Here is a 9,609-nt window from a genome sequence, read left to right on the forward strand (position 1 = left end):
ACAGGGTATTACGAATTTGCCAGGAACTTGTTTCTTTTGAGGTAAGGTTAGCTGAGCCCATGTATCTAGTTCACTAATGAGAAAGGGAGGTTCACCTTCCCAAGTCTCATTACCAAACAGCTTGGCATTTAGCTTCATAATGGCTCCTAGATATTGAGTAACTTGCTCTCCAGTTACATCTTCATCCTCTTCAGAGGAAGAACAGTCTTCAGAGCTCATGAATGGCAAAAGGAGGTTTAGTGGAATCTCTATGGTCTCTATATGAGCCTCAGATTCCTTTGGATCCTCAATAGGGAACTCCTTCTTACTTGAGAGACATCCCATGAGGTCTTCCTCACTGGGATTCACGTCCTCTCCTTCCTCTCTAGTTTCGGCCATGTTGATTATATCAATGGCCTTGCACTCTCTTTTTGGATTCTCTTCAGTATTGCTTGGGAGAGTACTAGGAGGAGTTTCAGTGACTTTCTTACTCAGCTGGCCCACTTGTGCCTCCAAATTTCTGATGGAGGACCTTATTTCACTCATAAAACTTAAAGTGGCCTTGGATAGATCAGAGACTATGTTTGCTAAGTTAGAGGTGCTCTGCTCAGAATTCTCTGTCTGTTGCTGAGAAGATGATGGAAAAGGCTTGCTATTGCCGAGCCTATTTCTTCCACCATTATTAAAGCCTTGTTGAGGCTTTTGTTGATCCTTCCATGAGAAATTTGGATGATTTCTCCATGATAAATTATAGGTGTTTCTATAAGGTTCACCCATGTAATTTACCTCTGCTATTGCAGGGTTCTCAGGATCATAAGTTTCTTCTTCAGAAGATGCCTCTTTAGTATTGTTGGATGCATTTTGCCATCCATTCAGACTTTGAGAAATCATGTTGACTTGCTGAGTCAACATTTTGTTCTGAGCCAATATGGCATTCAGAGCATCAATCTCAAGAACTCCCTTCCTCTGAGGCATCCCATTATTCACGGAATTCCTCTCAGAAGTATACATGACTTGATTATTTGCAACCATGTCAATAAGTTCTTGAGCTTCTGCATGCATTTTCTTTAGGTGAATGGATCCACCTGCAGAATGGTCCAATGACATCTTGGAGAACTCAGACAGACCATAATAGAATATATCCAGAATGGTCCATTCTGAAAGCATGTCAGAAGGACACCTTTTGGTCATCTATTTGTATCTTTCCCAAGCTTCATAGAGGGATTCACCATCTTTTTGTTTGAAGGTCTGAACATCCAATCTAAGCTTGCTCAGCTTTTGAGGAGGAAAGAACTTAGCCAAGAAGGCCGTGACCAGCTTATTCCAAGAGTCCAGGCTATCTTTGGGTTATGAATCCAACCATGTTCTAGCTCTGTCTCTTACAGCGAAAAAGCATGAGCCTATAGACTTCAGGATCTACTCCATTCGTCTTTACAGTCTCACAGATCTGCAGGAACTCAGTTAAAAACTGATAGGGATCTTCTGACGGGTCCATGAAACTTGCAGTTCTATTGCATTAGAGCAACTAATTGAGGTTTCAGCTCAAAATTGTTAGCTCCAATGGCAGGGATTGAGATGTTTCTTCCATCAAACTTGGAAGTAGGTGTAGTGTAATAACCAAGCATCCTTCTTGCATTATTGTTGTTGGGTTCGGCTGCCATCTTCTTTTCTTGTTCGAAAATTTCAGCAAAGTTGTCTCTGGATTGTTGTAATTTAGTTTCTCTTAGTTTCCTCTTTAGAGTCCTTTCAGGTTCTGGATCAGCTTCAACAAGAATGCCTTTTTCCTTGTTCCTGCTCATATGAAAGAGAAGAGAACAGAAAAAGAAGAGGAATCCTCTATGTCACAGTATAGAGATTCCTTTATGTTAGTAGAAGAAGAAAGGGAATAAGAGTGAAGAAGAATGAATAATCCAAACATAAGGGTGAGGATAGGAGCAGTGATTTGAGATGAAGAGAAGTGTTAGTAAATGAATGAATAAATAGAATAAGATGAGAGAGGGAGAAATTTTCGAAAATAATTTTTAAAAAGAAGTTAATGATTTTCGAAAATTAAAGGGGGAAATAAAATTAAAATTCAAATTTAAAACAATTAATTAAAAAAAGAATTTTTGAAAAAGATGGAGGTATTTTCGAAAAGGAAAAGTCTAGGGGGCCAGCAGTTTTATTGAATTTTGGCCAGTATGTAACCATCAAAAAAATGTGAGCCATTGGATGAAATCTCACACCAATCTCACACCATCAAATCATCATTGATGGCTAGTTGATGGCTAACAATCACAAAAATTGCTGGCCCCCTAGCATTGCTCTTTCGAAAATTAGAAAGAGAAAGGTTGTTAGGTGGTTTTAAAAAAGATAAGAAATAAACAAAAAGTCAAATAGTTAGTTGAAAAAGATTTGAAAGTCAATTTGAAAAGATAAGAAGTGTTCACACCCTGACCGAGCTCCTCCAACTCGGCAAATTCATAAAAGGTCCGACCTCGCCCTAAGGCTCACACCTACAGGTCGGACCTCGGGCAAATAAAGCAAGGAAGGCCCATCAAAAGGAACGCAGCCCAAAACCTAAAGGCCGAAAAGGCCTAGAAAAGGCGGTTCCACAAAGATAGAGATAAAACTCCCAAAGATAAGATAAGATAAGAATATCTTATCCAGGGAAGATCACGGCCAACTACTATAAATACACTGGAGCACCCAGGTATGGCATTCATTCCATATTCTACACATATCTGCTTGGACCCATGCTAACTTAAGCATCGGAGTGTCATTGCAGGTACAACCACCAACCACTCCGCATATCAAGCTCGGGTCCCTGAACCCCCACCTCGGGTCTCTCCAGACGACCGAGCTACACGTTTCAGGTAACCCCCGGAACATTGGCGCCGTTGCCGGGGACCTGGAAGTCATCCCTCTACCATGGCGGACAATCCTCACAACAATGATCGCGCTGCATCTGAACAAGAGGATGCAATTGACACCGGAGAACGACCGGACAGCCCTCTATCACCACGCACTCCAGGAGGAAACAAACAGAATCGCCCAAAGACATCACTCCCAAACAAAGATCCACAAATTTCCGAAAAAGAGATGAGCTCGGAAATTCTAGAAGCAGTCCGGGCACAACAAAAGCGGCTGAAACAACTCGAAGAGGACATAAAAAAGCAGAAAGAAACCGAACAAGATCTGAGAAGGGAGACTCGAAAGCATAGAGAATTAGAAGAAAAGCTGCGGAAAATAGAGGTCAACCTGAAAGACCGGACAGAACGCGGCACTACCCCCGAAGGTAACCATGATCCCTTCACGCAAGAGATCATGAAGGAGAAAGTACCGCGGAACTTCAAACCACCCGATATGGATCTCTACGACGGCACCACCGATCCAAGTCACCACCTCAGCAACTTCAGAAGCAGAATGTACCTAGTCGACGCCTCCGACGCGATTCGGTGCAAAGCCTTCCCCACCACTCTCACCAAGTCAGCCATGAAGTGGTTCGACAACCTGCCACCAAGATCAATCACCAGCTTCGAAGACCTAACCAAAAAATTTCTGACAAGGTTCTCTATTCAAAAGGACAAGACAAAACATGCCCCCAGTCTACTCGGGATCAAACAAAGTAACCAAGAAACTCTCCGAGAATACATGGAGCGATTCAACAAAGCCTGCCTGGACATACAACACTTGCCCACTGAAGCAGCCATCATGGGACTAGCAAACGGCCTAAAAGAGGGACCGTTTAGCCAATCCCTATCCAAACGATACCCGACCTCCCTATACGAGGTGCAGGAGCGGGCAGAAAAATATATCAACATGGAGGAAACCTCCCAGCTAAGAGACTCTTCTAGGAAGGAATCAACCTATCCACCCCGAGATCGAGATCGGGAACAGAGGAAGAAAGAAGAATCCAACTCGGACAAGCCACGGAAGTACCACAGCTACAACCCCCTCCGAGTCTCCCTGGTAGACATCTACAGAGAAGTATGCCACACCGAAAAGATCCCACCGCCCCGACCGCTAAAACACAAGAGGGCAGGGAGAGATTGGTCCGAATACTGTGAATATCACAAGCTCTACGGTCATTCTACTAACGACTGCTACGACCTAAAAAATGTTATAGAAAAACTAGCCAGAGAAGGAAAACTCGACAGATACATAGCAGAGAAAGGAGAAGAGACCAGGAAGAGAAGGCGGGGAGATAACGAAGATCGGGCCGAACAAACCCCGCGAACCCCTGAAAGACACGTTCACATGATAAATGGAGGTTTTGCAGGCGGAGGAACATCCAGATCCTCGCGAAAAAGACACCTCAAAGAAGTCTATCACGTCCGAGAAGACAGTCCCCTGCCCGAATTACCTACCATCTCATTTACCCGAGAAGATGCTCAAGGGATAATACCCGGGCACGACGATCCAATGGTAATCACCATTATCCTAGCAAACGCCAACCTACATCGAACCCTGATTGACCAGGGAAGCTCAGCAGATATCCTGTTCAAAACGGCCTTCGACAAGCTCGGACTTGAGGAAAAAGAACTAAAGGCCTATCCCACCGACCTATTTGGGCTAGGGGATACCCCGATCCATCCCTTAGGATACATCTCGCTACACACTACCTTTGGAAGAGGCGAGCAATCTAAAACATTAAGCATCGACTACATTATAGTCGACGTCACTTCAGCATACAATGCCCTCATTGGGCGACCAACCCTAAACAGACTGGTAGCTATAGTCTCGACCCCACACCTCTGTATGAAGTTCCCTACCACAAAAGGAATCGCTACCCTAAAAGGCGACCAAAAACTAGCGCGGCGATGCTACAACGAAAGCCTGAGCCTAAAAGGGAAAGAGGTCAACACAATAGAACTCGGACGGGTTCAATCCCGAGAAGATCTTCGGCCACAACCAGAGGGAGAAACCGAAAAAATCCAGATCGGGAACACACCCGAAAAAATAACAAACATAGGAACAAACCTCGAAACGGGCCTAAAAGAGGAACTCACAACCCTCTTAAGGGAGAATTCCGACCTCTTCGCCTGGAAAGCCTCCGACATGCCAGGCATAAGTCCCGACCTGATGTGCCATAAGCTATCAGTTTACCCGGGATCCCGACCTATCCAACAAAGACGCCGGAAGCTCGGACCCGAGCGCATGCAAGCAATAGAAGAACAAGTACAAGCACTGCTAGATGCAGGGTTCATTAGGGAAGTAAAATACCCCCTATGGCTCGCAAACGTGGTCCTGGTAAAAAAGACCAACGGAAAATGGAGGATGTGCGTCGATTACACGGATCTCAATAAAGCCTGCCCCAAAGACCCATATCCACTACCAAACATCGACGCCTTAGTAGACGCAGCCTCAGGCTACAGATATCTCTCCTTCATGGACGCATACTCGGGATACAATCAAATCCCGATGTACGGACCCGACCAAGAAAAGACCTCGTTCATAACCCCAAAGGCAAACTACTGCTACGTAGTAATGCCCTTCGGGCTGAAGAACGCAGGGGCAACCTACCGGAGGCTAATGAACAAAGTGTTCTCAGAGCACATCGGACTACAGCTGGAGGTGTACGTCGACGACATGCTGGTAAAGACACAAGAAGACAGAAACTTGCTGACCGACCTCACCAGTGTCTTCGGCACCCTCAGAAAACACAACATGAGACTTAACCCGACAAAGTGTACCTTCGCCGCAGAAGCCAGAAAGTTCTTAGGCTTCATGCTGACTCAAAGGGGCATCGAAGCGAACCCGGACAAATGCCAAGCGATACTCAATATGAAGAGCCCGACGTGTGTCAAAGAAGTACAACAACTAAATGGAAGGCTAGCCGCCCTATCAAGATTCTTGGCAGGATCAGCGATAAAATCACTACCTCTCTACTCACTCCTAAAGAAAGGGAAACCCTTCTCATGGACCCCGGAGTGCGAAAAAGCCTTTCAAGAATTCAAGGAATTCCTCGGGCAGCCACCAGTCCTAACCCGACCTTTAAAAGAAGAAGAACTCGTACTATACCTCTCGGTTGGAAATCGAGCAGTCGCTTCAGCGTTAATACGAGAAAATAACCAAGGACAACACCCCATCTACTTTGTAAGCAAGGCACTACAAGGGGCCGAATTAAACTATCAGAAAATAGAAAAATTCGCCTACGCCCTAGTGTTCACAGCTCGGAGGCTCCGTCCCTACTTTCAAGCCCACACCATCAAAGTCCGGACAAACCAACCCATGAGACACATCCTGCAAAAAACAGACCTGGCAGGACGAATACTACAATGGGCGGTGGAACTGTCCGAGTTCGACCTCCACTATGAAGCCCGAACTGCCATAAAATCTCAGTATCTAGCCGACTTCATCGCAGAATACACTGAGACCCCTGGAACCCCACTCTCATGGAACCTGTATGTTGACGGGTCCTCAAACAAAACAGGAAGCGGAGCCGGGGTTATACTCGAAAGCGACCAAGGAACGCGGATAGAACTATCCCTAAAATTCGAGTTCCAGGCTTCGAACAACCAAGCCGAATACGAGGCCCTACTAGCAGGTCTAAAGCTAGCCGAAGAGGTCGGAGCCCAGAGAATCACGATCTTCAGCGACTCCCAGGTCGTCACATCGCAAGTAAATGGAAGCTACCAGGCCAAAGACCCAACTATGAAAAAATACCTGGACCAAACACAGGCACAATTACGCCACTTTTCAGAAATACAGATCCAGCACATACCTCGGGAACAAAACGCCCGGGCAGACGCCCTCTCAAAACTCGCCAGCACCAAGCCCGGAGGCAACAACAGAAGTCTCCTCCAGGAAACCTTACAATCTCCCTCCGTGCTAAGAGAGGAAGAAACGCTAAATATATCCAACCAACAGCAGGGATGGATGACCCCCATACTCAACTACCTGAAGTCGGGAACTCTCCCCGCCGAAAGAAAGGAAGCTAAAAGACTCACGAAAGACGCCCAGAATTATACACTAATTCACGACGTATTATACAGAAGAGGATTCTCAAACCCCCTCCTTAGGTGCGTCCCGACCTCAGAAACAAAGAGCGTCCTCGAAGAAGTCCACGGAGGCATGTGTGGAAACCATCTCGGAGCTCGGGCATTATCCAAGAAAGTAGTCCGAGCCGGGTTCTACTGGCCGACCTTGCAAAGAGACGCAACGGAATTTGTGAAAATATGCCCCCCTGCCAAAAACACGCCAATTTTCACAAGGCACCACCCGAAGACCTTATCAGCATCACCGCACCATGGCCCTTCGCCAAATGGGGACTTGACCTACTCGGCCCGTTCCCCCAAGGACCGGGGCAACTCAAATACCTCATAGTAGGGGTCGACTACTTCACAAAGTGGATCGAAGCTGAACCCTTAGCCACCATTACGGCTCAGAAAAGTCGCAAATTCCTATACAAAAACATTGTCACAAGGTTCGGAGTCCCCTACTCCATCACAACAGACAATGGAACACAGTTCACGGACACAAGTTTTCAGAACTTGGTGGCCGAACTAAAAATTAAACAGCAATTCACCTCAGTCGAACACCCACAAGCCAATGGACAAGCAGAGGCTGCGAATAAAGTCATCTTGGCCGGGTTAAAACGAAGACTCCAAGGGGCCAAAGGGGCAGGGGCCGAGGAGCTCCCCCAGGTACTATGGGCATATCGGACAAACTCCGCACTCTACAACAGGAGAATCGCCATTTCGACTAGCTTACGGGATGGAGGCAATGATTCCTATTGAAATAGATGAAGGGTCACCTAGAACCATCTTCTACAGCGAGAAAGGTAACCCGCAGGCACAAAGAGAAGAACTCGACCTCCTCCCCGAGGTCCGAGAAAGAGCTCGGATCCGAGAAGAAGCCTTAAAGCGGCGAACGGCCCTCAGATACAATCAGAAAGTAATAAAACGAAGCTTCTCCATTCACGACCTGATTCTAATCCGAAACGACATTGGAACACAAAAGTCGGGAGAAGGAAAGCTAGCTGCAAATTGGAAAGGGCCCTACAAGGTAACAGAAGTCTTAGGAACAGGCTACTACAAAGTATCCGACCTAGAAGGCAATGAGTTGCCCAGGACCTGGCACGCCTGCAATCTAAGACGATACTACAGCTAGAAAAAGATAACCCGAGGTGTACTCTTTTTCCCTACAAGGGTTTTTTAATGAGACACCCGGTCAAAAAGACACCCGACCTAGTCAAGGGTAAACACTCTGTAAATATTCTTTCTTTTTTAATACTAATCAAATTTTTCTATTTTCTTTTCTTCTTCCTCGTGTTGAAACAAATCCTGAAAAGTACCCCCGCCAAGGCGCATTAATTTATGCTCGGCAAAACGCAAAAAATCATTTGCCAAGAGACCACACAAGGTCGGCAAAGATAAAGCGACGAGGTTCAAATTAATGTGAGACGTTATAAAGCAACTCTGAAAAAGGCTCAAAAAGCCAAATAAAAAGAGATTACAAAAATAACTTAAAAGGCCGACCAACGACAAAGTCGGACCCAACAAAGGGAGGTACTCGAACGCCCGAGGTCCGAGGAAAAAGCCCGGATCCAAGAAAGAAGCCTTAAAACGGCGAAAGCAAAAAGCGGAACAAAAAGGCAAAACGCGAGAAAAAACACCGCATAATAAGCTAAAAGGTTACTACAAGTAGCTAAAAGCAAAAAGGTGTCCAAAGCGTCCACAGAAACCATCCAAAAACAAAAGAGCCCACAGGCCGGGCAAAAAACCAAAGATAAAAGGATTACAGACATTCAAGGTCCTTTCCGGACTCCACAGAAGGCTGCGGAGGAAACATAGAAATCGGGACAGCATTGACGGCACCATCATCTCGGTTCAAAACCTCCACACCAGATCCCTCCTCGACCAAAGGTGAAGTCGGGTTCGCAACCGGAACTTTGGGGTCGGACACCGGAACCTCATCCTCGTTGGGAGCAGGAACAATCTTTCCCTCCACAACAACGTTATCCGTACTAAATAAGCTCAGATCCAGGTCAGGAGCAAGAACCCGGACCTGAGCCTTCAAATTTTCAAACATAGCATCCATACCCTTAGCCACATGACCTTCTAGCTCGTAAAAATCATCCTGAGCGGATTGCAACTTCTCCTTTGTCTCCACAAGCTCGGCATATATCCGAGTATAATTCTCCGTCGCCGCCTTCGCCATCTCCTCAGATGCTTTTGCTGCCGCCACAGCCGCGGTAGCTTTAGCTTTCTCTTTTTCCAAAGATGCCTCCAGCTCAGTAATCCTAGCAGCCTTCAGCTCACTAATCTTCTCAAACTCAGACCAAGCCTTCTCAAGTCGGGAGCTGGTCGCACCAATGGGGGATTTCTTGAACTCCCGGGCAATAACAGCATGAAGACTAGCCATCCGGACACAACTCCGCGCCATATACTGAAAATGATGCTCCATAGACACATCATCAGTAGAAATAAAGGTCTGAGGGAGAATATGCTGTTCAATCCAACCAAGAGCATCAAAATCCTTGTCATTAAAACCCGCAAGCTCTTGAGAGGTCTTCTGTTTCTTGGGAGGAGGACCCGAGGACGAAGGCGGAGAAGAGGTAGCAGGCCCAGAGGTCGGGGGATCTTGATTTATAGCTCGGAACTGGGGAGTCGGAATAGTCTTCGACCGAGTAGTGACACCCACAGT

General features: G+C 46.3%; 1 non-coding gene across 1 annotated transcript; it reads left to right on the top strand.

Moving 5' to 3' along the window:
* The first annotated feature begins 1,140 nt into the window (after positions 1-1,140).
* Positions 1,141-1,248, top strand: LOC112804239 (small nucleolar RNA R71). The gene has a single exon (XR_003202855.1). It is a non-coding gene; the product is annotated as a small nucleolar RNA R71 (small nucleolar RNA).
* Positions 1,249-9,609: the final 8,361 nt, after the last annotated feature.

This window comes from Arachis hypogaea, chromosome 5 (assembly GCF_003086295.3).
Source record: "Arachis hypogaea cultivar Tifrunner chromosome 5, arahy.Tifrunner.gnm2.J5K5, whole genome shotgun sequence".
Lineage (NCBI taxonomy): Eukaryota > Viridiplantae > Streptophyta > Magnoliopsida > Fabales > Fabaceae > Arachis > Arachis hypogaea.